At 46.5% G+C, this 23882-nt stretch overlaps 1 protein-coding gene across 3 annotated transcripts in view; it reads right to left on the bottom strand.

Moving 5' to 3' along the window:
- The window catches only part of ZHX3 (zinc fingers and homeoboxes 3), a 46916-nt gene that overhangs the window by 17887 nt on the left and 5147 nt on the right, over positions 1–23882 (bottom strand). For all 3 annotated transcript variants that reach the window (XR_008235530.1, XM_052789454.1, XM_052789445.1), the window contains exon 2: positions 9735–9841. The gene's annotated coding sequence lies outside the window, so the exon portion shown is untranslated. The remainder of the gene's footprint in view (positions 1–9734; positions 9842–23882) is intronic.

Genomic DNA, 23882 nt, shown 5'->3' with positions numbered 1-23882 from the left:
TAAGCCTTTCAGACATCAATGTAGCGAACTTGAGAGCTATTTGGAAGATTAAGATACAAACACCATCATATTATTCAATTAGCTCCAACACTGAACACTTATTTCTGTAAAGAGTCACAGCTAATACTACATTTTGAACTGCCAACAGAGACAAATACTTACAGCTTTAAGTCACATTGCAGTATGGTCTTGTAAACCAAATTTAGGAAATAAGAACAAGGAAATTACTATCATTATGCAAATACTGCCCAATTACCGCCAAGCCATACCGAACCTGTCTTCAGGTCTCGGCCATAAGCTTCAAAAATACACCCGTAGAAATTACAACCCAAGGAAATCCCTGCTTTCTGTGCATACAGCCAGGTGTGAAGTTACTAGTACATCTCCAACAGCTGTATTAGATGAGTTTTCTAAATATTTTATAGGTTCATAGAAGTGCAAAGAGGCCTGCTACCACCTCACCGCCCCAGCTCATTGCCTGCTTAGGGCAGACCTGCAGAGGAGAGCGGCAGCTCTGGGTTTTGACAGCAATGTGCCAACCCCAAGGGCTCCTGCCATGTGTGTTTGGGTCTTGCTCCCATGTTCTCAGCCCACGTGGTAGAAACCCCTGTCCTGTCCACGCAAGTGGGTGCTGGCTCACCTTGAAAGAATGACACCACTTGATTTTCCAAAGAGCTCTCCGCAGCCCCCTTTGCAGAATTAAGGCCTTTGCTGAGCCGCGTTGCTGGCTCATCTCCCCAGTGTCCTATTTTGGGGCCTTTGTGGGTGCCATAGAAACATATAACAACTCAAGCTGGGAGGGACCACTACAGGACATCTGGGCCAACCCCCCCACTCCCAGCAAAGAGTTTCCATCAGTTCTTCACCAGACAGGCAAAGCTGCCTGTCAGTACCAAGCTCCTGCTTCCTATAACCTTCTGCTGCATGGGTACAGAACAGCTTTCTGGCCACTTGTGTGATCTACAGAGACCGTTGAGTCTCTTTCTCAATGTATTCTCAAGTATTTTGAAATACTTCTTTCAAAAATTCATATGAATTGCTCAAAAAAGAGAAAGAAGAAAAAAACCAAACCATAAATGTAGACAGGTCCCAGGACTTTTTGGCCCTTCCTGTGACAACAGCAAATAGAGTTTACTAATAGCTGCTTTATTTGCCCAAATCAGACATGCAGACAGGTGACATAAAGGGTAGTGATGGGAGAAAACAGGGAAAGGATTTGTGCCTGTTTTCTATCATTACGCTCCTTAAAGGAGAGCCAACTGTTGCATTTTGCCCCCTTGAAATCATTCCACCCTTTGCAAACAATTGTGTGAGTCAGATGAGACTGGGTGGAAGACTAGCAGGATAGGAACAAGATCCTTCCATAGGAATAAGAGAATAACCAAGGAATGAAATGAAATAAGAGTCAATTATAAAAAAAAAATCATTTTGCCTATTTGAAGGCTTTGGAGAAAAGCTGTCTTTCAGGAATCGATAATTTGCCAGCCCTTCAACTGAACATGGAAAAGTTCTCCTTGCAAAGTATACCATGGATAACAGAAATATTCCTCATTTACACCACCAAAAGCATCGCGGCCTTTTTTATAACCTCAGAGAAACAGAAATCAAGACTTCCTTCTCCTTTTTCAGAAAGGAATGAAGGGTAGTCTCATTACACCAGTCTAAAACATTCATCATCATCATTAGGGTGAATGGCACAGTATACATTATTAACCCTGTTTAACATAACTAAGAAAACAGCAGGATAAACTAAACTGCAGGAGGAGTCAGTGCAGGGGATGATAATGTAAAAATAATGTTTTATGCTGTGTCAGCAGGCAGTCTGCAAATACAGGAATGGGGATGACCAGCTGGCTCAGGGGCTTGGTGATGGCATGATAGAGCCTTTCATTTCTAGGGCAGCAGTCCAGATCATAGTCATGTTAGCAGAACACGGTCCTCCAGGCACCTGCTTTCTTCCTTGGGCTGGGAGAGAGCAGGCTTGGAAGCATCTTAATGATAATGCACCAAAATGACAGCATGTCACGCTGGATAAAGCTCAGGACAGCAGGAACTCCTGCCGTACACAAGTCCATAATCACCTGCCTGCAAAGGGTGAAGCAAATAGAGGTCTACAGTGTCAGGGGAGCAAGGGGAAGACGTGTTCACAGTCTGTGGGACTTGTCCCCAGTCAAGTCGGAAGCAGACAAGGTAGCTTCGCAGTGAAACCCCACAAGAGTAATGCTCTTAAGATCAATCACACAAATCTTTGCGTCAAGCTGCTTACCCAAGCAGACGGGATCAGGCAGAGCAGCCCAATGACAGGGTTTGTTAAGTGAACCCTCCCTGGATTAATGCTGTAAAACTGTACGTACCTTCCAGCGACACCTGGGAAAGTGTTTTGTGGCACTGTCCAAAACACTGAAGAGCTATACTGCCACTTTTTTTGAGGTTCTTCTAGACCATCTGCTTTCATATCAAAAGGACTTGGCAATCGCTAGGGGCAGCACCCAAAATTCAGGGCCAGCTGCTCCTATCCATACCCTTCATCCTCTCTCCCCTTCTAAAATCAGGCACAAGTCTCATCACCACCTGGCAAGTGCTGGTGAGTGGTGAAAAGCCGCTAGCAAAGAAGATACCATCACCTTTTATGTTACACAAGTTGCCATCTTGGGCAAGGTCCCAGGGGACTGCAGCTCCCTGCCAGCCAAGCCTTGCTCATAGGAGGCTATTCAGCTTACAGTGAGCAACACACCACTTACTGTCCCCCAGAGCATACAGATGTTCTGAAACCATTCACGGGATCATCTATGTTATGAAATTGCTGCTAGCCTCTTCATTGCCTTGCATCTTCTCCTCATCCTTCCCTTCCTCTGCCAGCAGTTATTTCCACGGCATTTTAGCTTCTCCCCAAGGGATGCTTGCTGAGCCTTTCCCCAGAGCATCTCTTTTTAGGATCCTCCATGAGACAACTCCGAAGACTCTCAAAAGTCACACGTCCATGTGAACTTCCATACACACACACGCCAGTACGAAGCTCACCCTCCCCAATGCACAACGCAGCTTGAATGATTACAAGACCCACAACTTGAGGAAAAGTCTACAGCCTTAAACGTGTGTTGTCCCAGCGTGAGGATCACACAAACCACAAGGGTAACAGAAGAAGGTTAGACAGGATAAGTGCCTGAAGATACCACATCCCCTATACTGACAATTTGATTTCTTCCCTTTTACCAGTGTCAGGCTTGCTGTTCCAAGACACAGTTTTACTGCAGGAGGGTTCCCAGCTACAGGCAGAGTCTGAGGGAAGAGCTGGCAGACCTACCTGTAGTCTGAGATTTACAACCCCCTGGTCTCAAAGCAGGCCCAACCTGTTACCCTGCCCTGGAGAGCACACACTGCCAGCTGCCCAGCCTTGCAGCATCCCACCCGGCACATCATTAAGTAACTCAAGATATCTTGAAGAGGAAAGGGCTTGGGGTTTTGGGTTTTGGGAATGGCAGAACAGAGATGAAAGCAAAGCTTCTGTCCAAAAGAGATGGATTTTCCCAACTGCTGAGCCATGCCTCTTGCACATGTGATAACAATTTCATATGACAGATATTCACACCAAAGATGAAAGAGCTGGCCCCAAGTTACACTCTGCTGCGAAGTTGCTTTCGTGTGCTTCTCAACAGCCTGCAGAAGCCATTGAACCCAACTATATGACCAGAGGGAAATATAGATATCTGTCTTTTCATTATTTCTGGAGAGTTAGATATTCCCCAGAAGCATTTTTACCCACACCCAAACACCACAAGGCTTGATTTTCTGCCACATCTCAAAGACGCTCGTTTCCACCTACTCAACCACTGCATCCCACACCGGCTGCAGTTCGGTCGCTGACACGAGGCAGGGGTCTCAGGCCAGCAGCTCTCCTGGATCCACCACTGGACCCTCAGGCTCTTGCAGAGGGAAGAGGGGCTGCATGCCATCAGGACAAAGGAGGTTCAGCATCGCTCTTTCTGCAGCTCTGCTGCACCTGAAACGCAGGCAGCTGGAGGCAGCTCCTGCCAGCGCCCGGATGCGGCTGTCACATGGAGGTTTCCCCTGGGCTTATCCCATGGGAATGGCAAGGGGTGTTCCTGGCACAACACGGGAGCAGGCGGTTTTAGCACATTTCAGGGATGCTGGAAAGCCTCTCTTGACATTTAGGAAGTGGTAAAAGGGGTGGCCAGCACTGTTACCCCCCGCTGGAAAGGAGGAAAGCGAAGCAGGGAGAGATGAAACAATCTGCCCGAGGTACAATACATCCACACACTGCAGTGGGGAGCAGCGCCATGCGCCAGCACCTTTATTCACAAAGCAATCACCTCTCCCTAGCATCCACCTGGGTTTAAAGCAGAAAGGCAGCACAGGAGCAAACGCAGAAGAATACGTTAAAGGAAAACTTCATGCCGAGGCCAAAGGAGCACCAGAAACCTGCTCTACCCAAACCAGCCATCGATTTAAAACTAAAGGAAGAACTGAAAGCAATGCTAAGGAAGGCTTCTCAGCTCAAGGAGCAACCACCTTGCTAGTGCATGTCTGCAGTTATGCAGGGAGCCCCAGGATCTCACAGAGCACACTCTCTAGGCACCTATAAAACCATTTAAATGGATCATCCTGTTCTGTTTTCTCCAGGAAAACAGAAGAAAGGCCCGTGAGATGGTTATGCTTTCCACTCCATCCAGGTTCTTCACACACTGGCTATGGAAAAGGGTACAGACCGCCTTCCCACTGCCACAGCTCCTGTCTGGAAGGGAAATGCTGTTACCGGCATGTTACAGAAAGGGAAATGAGGCACAAAGCAATTTTAAATAACTCGCCCAAGGTCACAGGAAGCTTATAGCAAACCAAGTAATTGAACCCTGGACTTGTGAGTCCCCAGTCTAGTTATTTATCAGAGATCATCCTTTTAATGGGTCACCTATAGTCAGAAACCCTCCCAGTTTGCATACAAAAGCACTGCCAAGAGGTTATGCTGAATTATATTGGCACAGAGATTTATTACGAGTTTCCCTTCCAGCCCAACATGCTCAAAGGGTTGTTCTGGAAATAAAATAAAATAAAACTTGCACCATGTTTGGTGTGCTGGAACAGACAACTCCCCTGCAGACAGCTGAACCACCAAAGTGCTTGTAAGGCTCCAGATCAATCTGGGAGATAAGGAGGCATTTTTCCTCTGCAGTTAATCGCGTTGTTTTGAAGGGTGGCCTCCTGGGAGTAAGCGCTTACCAGTTCCTGAGTTTCACCTTGGATTTGCATCTTCATTCACAAACACCTCTAGATGAAACAACATATTGCAGCCTTAGCACTGAGCCAAACATGAAAAAGCCTTTCCCGTCACACAACACCTCTCCTTGAACCTGGCATGCCATCAGTTTGTGTTCTACAAAAACAACCGAATGCACTTCTCCCATGCTTTCATGGGCCACGGGCACGGTTCTTTGCCTTCCTAGAGAAAATTGGCCTACAGCATCTCTCAGCATACCCCAATCCATTCACAGAAACTAGAAATGGCCCTTGCTGGAGCCTTCCCTGCTTTCAGGGTACCCTCACCAGGCAGGGCTGGTTGAAGGCATCTCGGTGGCACCCAGGCCAGCTGCTCCTGTGAGTCTGCAGCGTGGGGATTGCTGCTGTTGGAGCCCCAGCAGTACCACCTCCCCACGTACCCCAGTGCCGCCTTGGGGGGCAGCTTGCCTCGCTCACAGAGCCCAGAGGAACAGCAGAGCCCGGGCTGCAGCACTGCTCCATGCCCCAAACCCCTCTGACCTCCAGCATGGGGAGAAGCCCACGCACATGCAAACGGGAACAGGCATCCCCAAATCATTCTGATAAACAGATGCAATTTTTAATACAACAGACAATTAAACCACATCCGTGGATATCTACAGAGCTCAGATAATTCTCAGTTGATGACAAACAGTGAAAGTGTTGGGCAATAGGTTTGGAAAGGGCCATGCAGGATGGAATTTGCCTTTCACGCAATACAATGCAGGCTGCACAGAGGGGCAGTCAAACAGTTAGTGCAGGTTTAGCCAAGACGTTTATGCAGCATTTAAGCATCCAGGGGCCTCATCTTTCTGTGTACAAGCAATTTAATTTGTCAAACTGGTATTGTATACATGACCTGAGCAGATAGGTCAGTAAGAAATAAGAGTAGGAAGGGAGGGATGAGGGATGGGGATGCAAGGGCATCAGGAAAACAGCGTCTTGAGCTGCGAGTTGGGAAAACTTTACAGTTACACGTACTGACTGGGGAAGATACAAAAATGAAAACAGAGGTAGACTGCTGCGGTCAGATCCCAGAACAGCTTCACAGCTCCACGCTCAGGGCTACAGCCACCTGCTTGGGGAACGATGAGCATTATTTGGTGCTAACCCCCAACCATCACCTTCATAGGGAGCACCAAACTCCATCGGCTCAACAGGAAGAGAGAAGAAAAAGAAAAAAAAGAGAGAACTTTGCCTCCACTAAGACTGTGTTACAGAAAAAAAAATGCCAAGCACTACCAAATTAAAGGGATAAAGGTCAATTCTGCTTTGCAAAGCATTTGAGTGGGGAATTCTTTACTCTGCATTCCGCTGCAGATCTGCAGGTGAACGTTTGCTTGCAGGAAAAATTTCTCTCTCAGGGTGGGGAAATTAAATATATCTTTTCTCCATCTCTTCTTTACTGGCAGAGCAGAGGCAGCTGTTTGGTAGAATAGCTGATCACAGTCATATGAGCATGATAACCCTGCCCCTTTTTTGCTTTAAGGCTACTCACCAGAAGACCTTGCTGTCACTCCACAACACCTGACCATAAACCCTAGTGAGGAGCACGTTCAATGCTGTAGCTGGGACCAGAGATTTCATGCAGAGCACCCAGTTTTGTGAGAGCACCACACGCTTTGCACGCCATGGGTCCTGTCACCAGTACAACCACACCGTTTGACTGCCATGAAGCCCTCAGCCCTCTGCAAGAACCAGCTTAGCAGAAGCACCTCCAGTAGGTTATTAGCAACAAGAACCAACTAGCAGCCATGGGCCTCCAGATCCATCTGCCCTAAACACAGGGCTGAAGAGACACAACATCAACTATGTCAAAAATTTGCTTGCTTTGAAATCCTACTGCTGCTTATTTATGTTATAGGAGTACCCAGAGGCCTCAGCCAAGCCAACATCTGCCCTACAAAGCTCGGGCTGGAGAAGTGCATTTGCACATGTAATGGCCACCTCCATGCAGAGGTCCCGCCCCGTGGCCAGTCACAAGCAGCTCATAGTGTTAGAGTAGAAATAAATAACAGCCAGGTTTTGAGGAGAGGAGGTGCAGCAGCAGGGCAGGCAGGCTATAGGAGCGCTCCCACAGAAGTGCTGGGAGCCAAGCCACCGGCTGGACATCGCAGACAGTGGTGTCCCTGGGGCTTTTCTAGTGCTCCCATAGCAGAGCTAAGCTCTGCCTCCCAGCAGCCAAAACACCCTGGTGAAAATGCTGTGCACGCAGCAGGACCGCACTCTACAAACCCCCACAAGGATATAGAAAAGGTTGTTAACCTAAACAGACAGGTCTGAGATTGATTCGTAGGAAGGATGAAATCAGGAGGTAAAAATAACACTTCCAACACACCACTGACACACTGAGCCCTTAATCCAACAGACTATTTACACGCCAAGAGCATTCCTCTCTGGTCCTACCTTCATCTGTAAGGTCTGAGACAACGACTGCTTTGGAGGAGCCTGTTTGAAGGCAACAGGCAGCCCAGGGAACAGCTGAGCATGAGAACTGGGATTTGCAGGAGGAAGAGTTAAATAATTGAAGGGACAACTAAGCACAGCTCACTAGATTTTGCTCCACAATCCAAGAGCTGAAAGTTGAAAACTCAAAAAATTTCCTCCTTGAATGCATTAAATTCCAGTTTTCCTATTTCAAAGTCTTCTACTTGCTTCAGCATCCAGATATGCACTTCCCAAATGCACTGCTAGGAATAGGGTGTTGTAAACAAAGTTTTACAAAAAAGGAAGGTTAACACACAACATATTTTTCCCATTACTTCAATACATCCTGCAAGCTCTGCAAGCTTGGTAAAGAAAGAGTCTATTTAAAAATCTAGGGTGGGGAAGAATTAGCTCACCAAGACCATAAACAGATTTGCTTTGCACTTTCAGTCCAAGAGAAAAACAAGACAGGCTATGTGCATATTGATGCACACAATAGCACAATCATTTAAAAAAAAAAAAAAAAAAAAAAAGAATTGGGAGGGAGAGGACACCAGAAGAGGGTGGGGGCAAGGAGCAGACAGAAAGGGGCCAAGCCCTAGAGCAGAAATCCTGAGTTTGGTTCTTAAAGCTCCCTCAGAAGGTGTTGGAAAGCCTCCATGCGCCAGCACAGGACCGCGAGCACGCAGGGAGGATGACACATGTTGCTACAGTGCCATGATCTGTCTCTGGGTGCAAGCCCTTGGGTAATAAATGACATTGTTTTCTGCAGACGTAACACAAAGGAATCTTTCCCACTTACCCAGTGACCTTCCACACCAAGCATCCAAATACATTATTACTATCTTTCAGTGGCAAATACCAAGGGATATAAAATTTAATTCCCTTCTCCCTACTCTCCCTCCAAAGAAGCCCCAACTCTGTTTACCAAGTCAGAGTGAAGCTACAAAAGCTTTACCCTCTTCCTCCTGCCAAATTCTCCATCTATAACGGTAAGACAACCCAGACAGCAACAACGTTCGCTGTGTTTGCAAGATTACTGCCATAAGGTATCTGAGGACCCACCTAGTGTGTAATGAATGGAGGCAGCTTCAAGGAGGACAGCTCTCAGAAGGCTGAGGATCAACATGGATCCCAGCACAACACATGCTACACCAGGGTCCATTAGTTTATTCCTACCAGTTTAACAGACTAGATTTAGCCTGCAGAACTGGAATTGTGTCAGGAAACGGCATCAGTCCAGGTGTTGTACTCCCAATGCTGATTATTTAATAAAGTCTAGAAACAAGTAGTCTCCAGGCATGGCACAAGCTGGGTAGAAATCACTCTAGGGTTTCAAAATTCCCATTTCCACCAGGACACCGTCATTTATCACACAGCCATGAATTGCGTGAATGAATTCCCTGCTAGTCTGCTCACTAAGGCTTAACCATAGAGCTTCATTTCTTACAAATAAAATGGCTTTGCTCTGTTATGAGACCCAATTTCTTCTTCAAAAATCTGGAATGGCATAATGGAAAACTAGAGTGTTATTTCCAAGCACACTTCTTCCATCCACAGGGGGAAAACACATCGCTCTCCTGACCCGTCGTCCACAACACGGGACAGATGAACATTTATTAAGTTATATGGATTCTTAGGGGTGGGGGAAAAAAAAAAAAAAAAAAAAAAAATCAGTGGTCTAGCATAAAGACAGAGGAGCACCAGCCAGGAGAAGAGTACAAAAAGCACAGGACATCTGAACTCTGTCCTGTCCAAGGCATGATGTTCAGGAGCAAAAAAAATTGCCCCCTTCTCAGAGAGTCCTGGGAGCATAACCCAAGACCCGTACTGACCATGGAGCAGAGCAGGGCTCAAAGGTTAACGGAGCAAACCATTGTATGATTACTTATTTCAGCTCTCAGGATAGAAAAGCCTTCATAGGAGAATCCTGCAATACACTGAAATACGCCAAATTTCTCTGCCCAAGCTACACAAGACAGAAATGTGCATGGTGCGCATTGTACATGGAGCCCGAGGTAGCAGCGGCGACCTACCTGCACGAGGGACCACGTCATCAGCCTGTCATTCTCCAGTTCCTCCTCTGCGCTCGTGCGCATCTTTAAAGTGCCTGCAGTCGCTTCAGCTGCGCTGGGATTCAGGGCTGGAACAGAAGACGTTACACCAAAAATTACTCCTGCACCTCCGAAGGAGAAGGCGACCCTTAGTTAGTAAAGGCTAAGAGTAAAAATAAAACACTGATCAGTTTAGGGTGTCTTCCAGCTCATGCCATCTGCCCCGCCATGCTTCCACAGTACAGCCTCACTGAAACATCCCAAAACACCCATCTTTGATTTTTTTTTTCCCCACTCAATTAGCAAAGACATCATTTATCAGAAGTTAACCAAGTTCGCTGAATTAATTGCCAAGCGCTCAACCATGCTGCTCTCAACCCAGTAAAAGTAAAAACCTCCCAGCTGCAGCATGCTGGAAACCAGGGATGCTGCTTCCCAGCTCTCAGCCACTACTCATGGGCTCAGTTCATTAACAGGACTGGAAATGGCGATGGCCGAGAACATATTTAAAGAAGCAATCACAGCACCCTGACCGACACCGCTGCACCCTGCAGCTATATATAACCTCCAGCTTTGCTTGTAGCTGTGGGCTTCCTCTCTCCCCTCCATTTTCCTCTGCTGCCATCCAGTCCCCGTTCCCTCATCCCCGGAGAAGCAGCAGAGCCAGCCTGATGTATTTCATAATTTCTAAACTTAACTGTCCAAAGGGATAACCAGCCAAGTGGATTTCTGGGATTAAGTTCAGACCAGGGCAGAAAACAGCATACTGAAAAACAAAGAGTCACCCTGAAAAAAGGTGAGCCAGAGCTCATAATAAGGATGAAAAATAAGAAAATTATGTTGTGATTCCAGAGTAAAGGAAAATTTGCGCTTGTGTGCTGCTCCTGCCCGAGCATAGCCAGCGACAGGTTCTCCTCCCCCAGCAACACGTCCCGAGTATCTCTGTGCTTCAGCCAGCGCGTGTGCTCAGGCTAAAGTCCCCTGCCAAAGCCCTGCTGATCTGCTTCTCAGTTTGGATCCTGCTGACCATACACTTTGCACACGACTGGTGAGTTTCTTTGATTAAAATAAATAAGTAAATAAGTGGCATGGAGAGATTTCACCAAATAACTAGCACAGATGCATTACAACTTGGGAAGGTGCTCCCCAACCCCATCCAAAATCCTGCAGACAAGAAGCTTCCACTCTGGCTGTAACCACACAGACCGAACCCCAACAGGAGTTAAAAAAGAAAAGAAAATTAAAAAAAAAAAAAAAAAAGGTAAAGGAATTGGACAAGTGTTGAAGGACGTATAAAGGTTTTCCCTCGCTAAGCACTCGGGTGTCCCGACGCTCCCTGCTACAGAGCCATGCTTGGACAAAGCTTCCCCCAGACCCGTGGTGCTGGTTGCTGTATGTTATGTGCTGTATGTTATTTTCCTGACTTAATTCACAGGAAACACAAAGCGAGCATGAAACGGGGAAAATTCAGCCCCAAGTCTGGCAAATCACAGGAGTTCAGAGAACAAGAAAAAAATGCTTTAAATGCCTGCTAGATGCCACAGCTTTTTCTTTTTTCCTTGCTTTTCTTTTTTTTCTCCCCTGAAATGAAGGGAAAGCTTATTCTGAACCAATTAGGTTTCAACACACTTGGAAAGATCCCAGTGTTGAATGCCGGGACCTTGACATAACAGGTGACAACCTTTTCTATGCCAGAAAAAGTTTAACATATAATAAGAAACAAATATCAGACTGCTGATGGAGTGGGTTTTTAGTCCAGTAATTTGTGTAAATGTCCTGTAACAACTTGCACAACACTACAGTCTCCCAAATGAAGTGATAACAGCACAGCTCCGGCTGCTTATCTGCCACTCGCCCTTCAATAACACTACCGCTGCTCTCCCTTTATTACATGAGCTCTCTCCTCTACAGTACGTTTAATATCATTCACACACTCCTTTAGGGATTCAACATATGCCTAAGACTTTAACAAACAAGATTTTGTGATCCTTGGAGTACCTCAGTTAAGAAGAGTGACCTTGATCACAGCACTCTGAGCAGCTTGGCGCTTCCTGAAATTAAACATGGTTTAAATAGAAACTTAAGCTGGAGGCAGAGAAAAATCTGAGTTTCCCAGAACCTTGTTCTGAAATATGGAGCAAAAACCCTGCAAATTTGGCACCATGAGCCACTATTACCCTGGCAGCTCCTCCTTGAATTGCCTGAAGTTGCTGCTTCAAGTAAAATAATATAGGAGAGAGCTGGGGCAAGGGAGCAGGGGTTGGGCTTTCCTCCAAGCAGCACATGCAAACAGTTCAGCTGCTTATCCCTGAAACTGGAACAGCAACAAGGACAACCAAGGCATGCTTTTTTTCCTAACTTCTTTCAGATATTAAAATCCCAGCATCTGATAGCCATGATACACTCAGGTCTCTCTGTCTCGGGGACTGTCTGCCAGAGCCACTGATCATCATTACCATCCCACTGACATCCTTTCCAAGTCTTAAGGTTTCCTCAGGCTTGACTGAGCAGCTCAAAACCTGCGAACTGTTCAAGAACGGAGAATATGTTCCCAAAATATCAGACTCGACACAGAGAATACATCATCCTCATATACGTGGGGGTTTAAAACCGTAATGCCTGAACCAGCTGGGACAGCGGGCTCATGAAAAGGGAGGGAGAAACACCAGCCTCCCAGCAGCATCCCTGTGCAGGGATCCACTGAGGGTCTGTACATTTAAAAGTCAAAACCCTTGCAAAGCCTCAAGAATAGAGATTGTTCTGTTTTCCTTTCACCTGGCAACCCCATCTCAGATTTATTTATTTTTTTAACAGCTGTTAGCTCTCTTCTTGCTCTCTTTTGGGTTTTTTTTTGACGCAGCTGGAAAGGGAACAAGGCTGCCCCAGAACAAAGCCTCCTTGCAGAGCAAAGCCTGGTTCAACCTGATACTCGCACAAGCAGACAAGGCAGCCCCAAGCCCGGCTCTCGGCACTCTGCCCTGCTGGAGGTCGGGCTGAGGAAGAGCAAAATGATACGGAAAAAGATGAAAACAATTCCCCTGCCCACCAGCCCCCAAAGGGGACTCTTTGGGTTATGTTTCTTCACGTTTTCTTGCTGTTCCCAGGACTGGGAAACAGGCACTTTGCAAGACTCCAGCTTTGGCAGAGATGGGCACCTGCCTGTGGTGCCCACATGGACCTTCCTGTGGTCTATGGGGCCTTCTGCCCCCAAAACCAAGAACATGGCAAGGTTTCCTTACCATGCTACTCCATGTCCTAACATCCCTAACAAAACAGGTCTTTTGGTTCCCTTCAATGAGCATTGCAGTCCAGTTTACAACAGTTATGATTTAGCAGGTCTCACAGATTGTCTTGAAGTTGATTAAAGATGGTTGTTAGGTCTAGCAAGGAGCAAAAAGCTCATTTATAACTTGAGACCCGAGTTGATTTGAGTGGATCTAACAAAAAAGGTGATGTGCAGTAATGCACAGTTGCGGCCAAGGAAGAACTAACTCTCTTACCCAGCCTGAGATTTTGCACCCTGTTTGCAAATCAATAGCACAGATCTGCTCCCTGCTCTTGACTATAAAATGGTTGCTCCCTACAGAAAAAAAGGGAAAGTGGCATCAGACTGGCATCTTTGATAAGACCGTCGGAGGAAAGAGTGTGCAGAGGATGCTGCAGAACACTGTCCTGACCTGCAAAGGATGCGCATGGAGGAAACACTTCTCAGCCACATGGGACCTGAGACAGCCCAGCAGAGACTGTCCGGTCCTGCGGGTCCACTGCGTGTGGGACGCTGTTTCAAAAAGGTTCCCATTCCCAAAGTACAATTAAAGGACTCACAAGTTACCATTTAGGATCTCTAAAGTGGCTGTTTCTATTTCTCCAGTATTTACACAGTGCTGGCAACTTGTCTTTACTGATACTTCTTTAAAGAGAAATAGCTGTACTAAAGGCAACATCACTCACGCCCCCTCTGTCTCTTCCAACTCAAGTGAACCAGTGTCCTGGAAAGGCTGTATCATCGAGAGAGGCAAGTCATACAATTTAATGTCCATAACATTCAATTTTAGAATCAAAGAGCATAAAATATTTCTAGCCAACATCTGCTTTTGTAGAGAGGCATGCAACTTATATTATCTTTAGTTGCCTCAATCTTTTTAAGTGCCTGAAAATTTAAGCCCCAGAACATAATTTGTCATCTCTTGCTTATTTTAGACTGAAAACAGCCCTTTCTAGCCTCACCACTCCAAGCCAGCACTGTAGGAAGGGAGCACAGGAAAGCATCGAGACAACTCCCACTTGTAGGAGAATAAACTGCACCTTTCATTGTGCAAGAATGACCATCAAGAAGTATCAGAAAGATATTTCCAAGCCATTTTCATCTTCCAACAACTGATGCTCCACAAGCTCTTCAGACCATTGAATTCAGTTGTTACTTTTAGGGAAAGTATTACCCAATATTTAATCTGAATTTTTTTCTCTACCATTTTAGGACCAAGATCTCTTGTCCTATCCACTGTGAATGCAGAAAGCAAATGCCACCTTCCCTTTTAGGCACCTGAAGATGTATTTCCTCCCTCCCTCTTCTCTTCTCTAGAGCCAAACAACTCAGGTTTGTTCAGACCAGTGGTTTCTAGACCTCCAGTCCATCTCGTTACAACTCCCTGGACCTCCTCTAGCTGACCTCTTCTCTCCTGCCAGAACCAGAAGAGGATACCTTCCCCTAGCCTTCTGCACTACACACCTATCTATTCAGGGATGTTTATTTTTAGCCAAGGAGAGATGAGTTTTATGCCCAATCTTCAAGAATTTACAAGCAGATAGAGACATAGTCCAATTCACGTCTATCTTAGTCATTTTTTCCATCGCAGAGAGAAGGAATTATGGAATATTCTTGTTAAGCTAAAAATTCCTATTGCAGAGTTTTAAAAATTTAAATCCTATTCAGGTTGGATTTTTAAAAAAGAGATATACGCAGCACTGAGCATTAAAGCTCGGCAAACGATAGTCAGCTTCTCGCTCCAAGAAAAGGAAACAACAGAGCAGACTCCCACTCCTCCCCTTTTCATTTCACTGCCCACAAGGATACTCTGAGGACCACAGCGGACACAAATACCTAAATTTTACTATCTTTTATTTGAGAGCAGAAATCACCACTTTGTTACATGTTTTATACAAGGCCTAATGGGGCCCTAATCATCTGTGTGATTATCCAGTTCGGCTGAAACAGAAGAGCTCTGGTTTCCCTTTCATCCAAAAATCTCAAGCCTACAGCATCCCGCAGGACGTGGGAAGCTGCGCTTCCATTCCTGCACTGCCTGGAGGGTTTTGCATCATTAGCTCCAGCTCCTGCTGTGAGCTGGGATATTCTGGGATGGGGAACTCTGCCAGTCCCCTGGGATCTGCTTTCCATGCTGAATAACATATCTAAACAGTCAATACGTTCAATACCTTATCTGAACAGTTCCTCTGCCCTTATCTCCAGCCTCTTCCAGCTGCAATTACTGGTCCCGTTCACAAATGGTTTGTGGGAGCAAGGGGACAACAAAAGCAAAAGTAAGTTTTGTCCAAAAAAAATTCCCTTTGAACAAGAAGTCCTCCTCAGTATGCTGGGACAGGCAGCACTGCCGTTAACTCAGGATAAAAAAGCCTGGGAGCCAGCAGTGATGATTAATATGAGGGACCTCATCGCTTTCAGCTTCCACACGCAGCTTGGCTAAAGCCAAAGGATCCTATTTTTTTCTGGTGAGCAGACCTTGCAAACTCCACAGTTAGCAAAGAAAAACCACACTGACAGTTTTTACACTGTCCACAATATCTTTTTAAAGTGATTTGTCATTTAAACTGTCAGTTTGAAATCTAATAATTTTAAAAAATGAATAAAATATTATGTATTACATTCATAGGCTGCAACCACTGCCAAATTCCTCTGTCAATTTTTACAGGATTATAATCACATCCCTCTTTTAAAGTTTTATTCTCTTGCTTCTGTGCCAAAGAGATGGGAAAGAGAGTACATGGCTACTTAAGAACAGTGTATGACAATCCAAACCAAAACTGAAAATGGAGCAAAGCGCCACGCTCCCCCTCCTCAGCGGGGGGACACTCAGCAAGAGCATCCTTAGGTGTTGGCTGTAACGCAACAGCCAAAACGCTTTCAGACACCAGTGTAATTTTAAAGCAGGTTTTCCCACAAAAAATCCTTTTCTTAAAGGAAAAGCATTTTTAATTGAGGCAAATGCATGGGAGGACAACCTTTATGTTTCTGCCTTTGAGAAATACCCAGCTCTTGTAGAGACCAGAAACAGCTCAACTCAACAGTGGACACAAAGGGAGAGTCAGTGGGACCCAGAGCAGATACAAGAGCTGAGCACCCCACAGCCCCCTCCCAGAGGCTATACATCCTCCCTTACTACTATCTTTGCTGCTCAGAAACCCTCCTGCCTTGTCTTCTCCCTAAACTTTCCTTCTATTTGAGGTGGAACAGATGAACGGACCCATCTTTGGTCTTCCCGGTTTGCTCTTCCCACTACGAACGAGCTCTGTCTGAGCGAACGGCCAGTTGGGTCCTGATCCCAGCTCCTGCAGAGACCTGGCTGGTGCTCAGCTTGGGGAGAATTACACAAAACAAGGATTTCAGCAGTTCTTAGTCAGAACCTAAATGTCGTCTTTTCCCCCCAAAAATGCCTGGAGCACAACAGTGCTTGTTTGTACAAAGAGGACAAACAAAATTGTCCAGAAATGGAAGCAAAACCTTATTTGCCCAAATTAATGGGCAAATTTTACAACGTGAGCAGAAGAAAAGTGTTGGGCTTGTTGGTTCCCCCCCCACCCCCCGCAAGGCACTTTTTTTTTTTTTTTTTTCCTGCAGGACAGTGTTCCTTTATAGAAGCATTCTTCTGAAAGCACTTCTCCAGTGAAGCTCCCCCTCCAACAGCTACTGTTACAAATCTGTGATAAAAGACGTATTCAGCAGGGTTGGCACATAAATAGCACCCAAACTGGCATTGCCAAAGCCTCGCAATTTTATCACGAGCTTCAAAATATTTGGCGAAAGAAAAGATGCTCTTGCAGGGAGCATCAGCTAGGAAAAGCTTCAGCTCTTGGGGTCATGAGAACCTCAGATTTCATCTGGAAGAAAAAGAAGAAGGCAAGCTAAGCGTCTAGACGTGATTCTGGAGGAAAACTCTCAAGCAGGAGTGCAAATGTGATGCAGATTTTCAAGGACTGATGGCCAAGCAGAAGGAACCTTTGATGGATTATCAGTTGGTTTGATACAGCTTCAGGATTCTGCAGAATCTCGCTGGTGACTTTGGAATATTTGGGCAGGGGGAACCATGCTGTGAACTTCAGCCCTGGAAGCACCATCAGAACAAATGCTTTGCAAACGGAGGGGAGAGCAGCTGTCCCCAGTGCCGCTGTGCTCTTCGGCCAGTGCTCAACTACACGCGCGGGAGCAGAGCCACAGAGATCCCGCATGGCTGGAAGCATGGACTCTGGAGCTCAGCTGAACAGGGACGCTTTGCTTGCCTAGACAGGGTATGTGTCCATGATCTAGCCATTTAACCCTGCCAAAAAAAAGCAGGAGGTCTTGCTCTGCTCTTCCTCTTCCCCCACATCTCCCTATCTTTGCCCCTGCGATCTCTCCCTATCCCTTAGCACATGCCAGACTTCTCCAAGTACTTCTGCACCAGCAGAAAGCCATTCGCTGTTATCCTTAACCTTCAGATCAGATCAGCTCTCACACAAACCTCTAATTCAAGTTTGCAAAGGAAATATAATGGAAGTAAGACCCCATGCTGGCTCAGTAGCACAGCAAGGCAGGTCCATCAAAGCCCAGGGGATGCGCAGGTCCTAATGGAGGAGGACAAGCCCCAGTTGCATGGACAGAGAGCTTTGCCGTTTCTGTAGAAGAGAGGCTGAGTCCACAACACAACAAGTATGTAACACCTATAGGGTATCTTTGCAGGGACATATGCACGCACACCCAACAGCAAACACAGCTCTTCTGTCCTGCTGCTCTTCCCATCCGTGCCAGACACAAACCACAGTCAAACCAGACCCGGCATCCACAGCGCAAGGGAAAAGAAACATCTCAGCAATGAATAGATTTCAGCTGGAATCTCCCAGGAGATGGTATTAAAATGAAGGGGGGAAGAAATAAATAAACGGAGGAGAAAAGAATCAACTTGCCAGTGTCAGCCATGCCAACTTCTAAAACCATGAGTCAAGCCCTGAACACTACAGCACCAGCTCCCAGTCTGGGATACTGGGAAATAACCAGGCTAATGTGGGGCAGTGAAAGGAGGGCATCTCCTTACCCCTCTCCACCCAAGAATTCCTGTTTTCCAGCTTTTCTCCATAACAGTGAAGCTCTAGAGGTCTTTTTTCTTTAAAAAGCTGTGATTTTCACTGAAGTCCCTGGTTCTGAGTGCTAGGCTTTAATCCAAGTGTCAGACATCAGGAGATAGTGATGGGCTGCAGGAGCTGGCCACCAGCCGAACCCTTTTCCAGCCAGCTCAGCTGGGGTCTGGATTTAGGAATCCACTGATGCATTCAGGAAGTACTTCCCAAAATGCAGAGTTCAACCCCCAAATTGCATCATGCAGCAGCAAGCACAACTTTATGATACTCTATAAATACATCACTACATACCACACTCACCAGGTCCAGCTCTAAATCTGGTTCACCCATCAGTCGCAGAAAATATAAATATTCTCCCTGGTTTTCAGTACAATATTCCCAAGCTGATCCAGAGAACCTATGGAGTCACTAAGCTATAATTAGAGGTTTATTATAAAAGGTGTTTGGGATGCCTGTCAGCACTGAAGGACACTCTGTATTTAAGATACCCTTAACACACGTAGCGGCAGTGGGCCGGTTTTTGGGCTTTCATTTAAAAAAAAAAAAAAGCCAACTTGTTTACTCACCTCAAGTGACTTTTCTTCATGTCTGCTTTGCGAGAGTATTTTCAGCCTCTAACTTGATTAATGGTATTTTAAAAAGGCAAAATGAAAAAGCCATCAGTGAGGTGGTTTAAAAGATACATTTTTATCCGTAGCTCATAATGTGATTACCAGCTAAATCTTGCTTTTCACCAAAAAAAAAAAAAAAAAAAATTAATCAGGGGCAGGACGTGCACATTCACTCATTCGTTATTGTAGGATTGTTGACACTAGCTTTTATTTTTAGAAAAACATGAAGTGTGGAGGGGAAATGAAACAATGCGATACTTCTTTGAGACCGTCTCTAACATTAGGAAAACATGCAAAGAAAATACCGTAGTGATCCGCTTGCATACCTTCCCACAGAGCACTGGGCTTGAATTTATAAAATAATAAATACTGTTTCAAAGCACTTGGACTGGGCTGACTTTTTAAAATTTTTTTTAAATACCATCTGACAACATCACCATATCCTGAGCCTTTGGGAGGGAGAAGACCCAAGAGCCACACACCAGGGATGCTATGCTCACTGGGACCTGGTCTCCCTCCTGGCTCCTGGCTGTCACACCGTGGGGTGACCCTGGGCAGCTCCCATTCCCCATGCCAAAAATAGGGGGGCACACTGGATCACCAGCTTGATGCCAGAGTGAGCATTTCACATCGCAGGCACCTCCAATTGCCTTAATCCTGCAAACACCTTAATAAAAACACTGGTCCATTAAACACACTGGGATTTCTCGCCTTTGCGGCACAGTGTGGTACGCTCGTATGCAACGCTTGTAGGGCCAGGGTTTCAGCAGATGATCCCCTGCATTTCTAAATAAAATATTTTTAGGCCTACAAGCACCGAGCTATATCACAACTTAGCAAATGTTGCTAAAATTAAGTTTAAGCTGGAATGAAAAAGCATCTCTGAAGTGATGCTCTGGTTCAACACCTGGTAGCAGTGTCACCTGTGCTTTGCTGATGGAAAGTAAGTCCTGAGGGAGAGGTAGCCACAGCCAGGAGATGACTGGGGCTGCTCTAGGAGGGGAAAAACATCATTAGGAGATAAAATCATCTCTGCTAATACTGAATGTGAATTCAGGTGCGTAATTACAGCAGCTGCCAGGTACAGCTCTGCAGAGGTGACTTTTTCTGGTGCTGTCTGGACACAACACCATAGAGGTATCAAGGCAGAGAGAGGATTTCTCCAACCACCCACCTCTGGGACTGGGGCAGAACTGGCCAAAAAAAGCAGCAGAGGAAGGCAGGGCAGAACACAGCTGCAGATCTGTGGTAAGAGGGTGCCCAGCTCCTGGATGCTCTGAAATCACCCCTTCCCAAATGCTGATTTCCATCCATCCCTTCAAAGCACAACAAAATATCTGGCAGCTGCATGGATGCACAGTAAACACAGAAACAAATTTCACTACTAATGGCCTCCAGTGGACTTATTTTTGCATCCTGCAGCAAAGCACCACTGCAAGGGAATGTTTTCTTCTTCCAGTAGACTATTTACTGTCACACACCTACATAAAATTATGGATCTTTGACTTACAATTTCTCTTTCCCTCCCCAAAAAGGCAACTGACATTGAGCTTCTCAGTTGCAAAATTAGCAGCACTTTGTATCCGCAATTCAGTTTTAAGAACCTCCCTCAACTCTTTTTTATAATCACATGGAGAATAGCTACAGCGCACATACCATTTTTCACTACATTGAGCTTGAGGAAAATTTAAGACTTCCTCCCCGCCCTGTCTTCTTTTTAATGGGAGATGTGATTATTGAAATTAATTCGGAAAATAGTCAGCATTCACCAATCAGCTCAGCAGTTCGGGTTTTCTTCATCTGCTGGTTACATGCTAATTATTGTACTGGTGGGATTATTTCCCATTCACATTTGGAATTTACAACACAGTAGGGAACTGATTAAATTAGAAGAAAAATACCAAAAAATAAAGAAAGAAATCTAAGACATTTTAAATTCAACATCGGGTTTTTTTCATTTTTCTTCCAAGTCTCATGCCCACAAGGACCTGACAAACTCAATCCCAGCAGAACAGATGCACAAGGCAGCGTTTCCAAGCATTAAAAGGCAGAGCAGCAACGACATCCCCAGAGCAGACACTTTGGGAAAGCAAAGCAAGCTTTCCACGCTCATCAATATCTCTGTTGTTCACAACATCCTCCACTGCCTCACACTGACCATACCCTTTTCCACGTGGCCAACATTTGTCGCTAAGGAGGAAAACCTCCCCACATATGGGAAATAAGCCCCCATGTCCAAGCCCAGGACTCCAGCAACGCTGAAACGCCCATGCTGAGGTAGGAACTGCGGTTTGCCTGACCGGGGAGCAGAGGTGGCGATGGCAGACACATCCCATGATGGCCCCTGCCCCATCAGCAGATCTGATGGACTTGGGTGGCTTCGTCCTCCCCCCCAGAAGAGCGAGAGGGACAGAGCAACACCAGTCCAGAACATCCACCAGCAAGGGCGGCTTTCTCCAGCTATCAGGTCTGCCAGCTAAGCGTAGGTCCCTGACAGAGACCCTCTTTTGAAGGTGCCTTGCAGAGAGATCCCTAATTTTGCTACGTGAATCTCAAATATTTACCACCTCATTTCACCTAGGCAAGCATGTATGCCAGTATTGTCAACAGCAGGGCTTTGAGCACACAAGGGACTTTGTGTTGGCCTTACAGCACTGTTTATTTGGTGGTTACCCCTGAAAGCAAGGGCTCCTTCTCATCCCCTCCCCCAGCTCCAACCATTCTGTTGAAAACTACAAAAAAACCCCACCCCCAACCAACAAAAAAAAACCCCAAAACCTACCCTAGGTGCCAGAGAAGATCAAAGTAGGAGTATGAAAGCCTTAAAGTTCCTTTAAACAACCCAGTCTCCTGCTCCCCACCCACTGCTGGGCACCCACAAGCTGCCCTGAGGCCTCCCCAGAAGGTGACAAGAAAAACAAATGTCCTGCAGCCCACAGACCTGCAATGCCGAAGGGAATCAACACCACCCGGAAAACACACAGGTGTCCCCCGAGCAGAAAATAAGATTGAAAAATCACATCTAAAGAACAGGCCTGACGAAGCAGCGGCACGGACCAGCAGCCAGCCCAGGCAGGCTACCAGGGTCGCTCACGGTGTGGTTTATTTGGCCGCCATCAGAGGCACCCCCAGAGCCCCCAGCTCAGCCCAAGTGACCCCCCCCGGAGTGGGCAGGACGGCCGGCTGCCTTCAGCTTCCCCTGGCGCAGGCAGGGGTTTCAGCTCAGGCAGGCACAGCGGGGTCGCAGGCAGCCCTGGCTCCGGGGGGACACGGATGCCGCCCCGGCTGGTGCCCAGGCCCCCCCGGGCGGGGAGGCTGGAGAAGCCCAGCTCCAAGCTGGATGCTGGGGAGAGCATCACCCGAGAAACAGGGTCCCCATGGGTGGCATGCAGAGATGTGGGCATCTGCCTGTGGAAATGGCTGACCTCCTAAGGGCTGGGGGGTGGCGGAGCCAGCACTCCTAAATTAAGGCAGAGGGGGATCGGGTGCTTGCTGTGATCCAGACCGGCAAGAAAAGGATGCTAGCAAAATTAGGATAGCATGGAGTAGCAAATGGAGCTGGGGAAAAGGTCAGGTCCAGGTGGACACAGCAGCAAGAGGGGTTTTGCACAATTAACCCCCAGTACGCTGGCTCCAGGGGTGCCTCCTCCAAAGCATCTTAATTTCTAGCGCTTTTATAAGTGCTACCGTGATTGCCAGGGCCAAACCTCCAACCTCCAGAAACAGTGCCGGCGTACAGCAGAACAAACATGGCTCAGCACCACCAACCCAGGCTGGGTGAGCAGGACAACACCATGCCACTGCAACAGACATCAGCTGTGGAGGGAAAAAAGCTAAACGCAAAGGACCTGCAAACCTGCAGTGGTTGCTACATCACCCCCGGTCTCTGTCTCTCCCGCCTGTAAAGCAACGTGAAAATGCCAGACACTGGACCAGGGCATGCAGGCTGCTATTTAAAACATCCACTGCACTTTATGGTACACACACAACCGGAGGAGTAGAGCCCAACAGGTGGATTATGGTCTTAATAAAATATTCACATTCATCTGCTTGCTCTGAGTCCAGACCACAAATCTGCTTCCCCTCTGTTAGCACGGCTGAGGGGGTTTTTGCCTGGACTTTTGTTTTTAAATTAGTTCTGCCTCTATAAAACAGAGACAATCCCCTTGTCTTAAATATTTTCCAACATGGAAATGATTCCTAGCAAAGGAAGAAAGAGCAGGATACATTTCAGAAGAGGAGTCTGCATTTACATGCCTCTTAAACCAAAGCACAACACAACAGGCTCGCATAACCTCCTGCACACATTTCAGGATGACTTGTCTCTAATGACCACCCTCCAACTAGGAACACAAGTAAGAGCCAATTAACCTTCATGCAAAGAGTAAACACACCCATCTTGCCAGAGCTGCAAAAAAACCACACGTCAAAAAGCCCTGTTGATGTCACATCCAGCCTGTCAAAGTCTCCAAAGCCACTGAGCACCACGGTCGAGGTGCTGGTTTAGAGGTGACCACCTGTACAACGTTGACCAGAGCCAAAAGGCACGATGCAGGCTGCGAAAGCAAGCCTGGCACATCAGCTACCATCGAAGGATGAAACGGTCCTTGTGCCAACAGTGCCCCAAGGCAGGACCTGGAGCCACCAGGAAGGTCTCCAGCCATTGAAGCCTGCTTATGCTTGAGCACAAGCACGAGAAGCCAGTGATATGGTTGGATCCTTAATGCAGAGACCTAAGACCTTAGTTTATTAAACATGCTACACATCAAAAAGCATCCAAGACAACCTCGTCTCGAACATCCTCTTACACAAAGTATACTCCAAGTACTCTGGCGTGCTACAGCAAAGACCCTTCTACACCAAGAAGACCTGGAGATTAAAAGCTACAGGATCAAGTATCCAAGACCTCAAGCTTAATTTTTGTCCTCTTAAATTAAACTCTTTATTCTTACTATTTTGAGAGCAATCCCTCTTTGAAGAGACACAGACATCAACTGATTCCTGATTATTTGGGGAAGACAGAAGAACGAGCTCTGCCAGACAGCAGGGCACAAGCTTTCAGCAGTAACTGCACTCTTAATCTGTGGGACAACCCAACTATTGGACTTACTTTCCAGAGAGACACCAGCAACACCACGACTGGGGCTGCAGGACAGGAAAGTGAACCACC

Source organism: Harpia harpyja, chromosome 1 (genome assembly GCF_026419915.1).
Source record: "Harpia harpyja isolate bHarHar1 chromosome 1, bHarHar1 primary haplotype, whole genome shotgun sequence".
Lineage (NCBI taxonomy): Eukaryota > Metazoa > Chordata > Aves > Accipitriformes > Accipitridae > Harpia > Harpia harpyja.
This window is presented reverse-complemented; position numbering and strand designations above follow the sequence as displayed.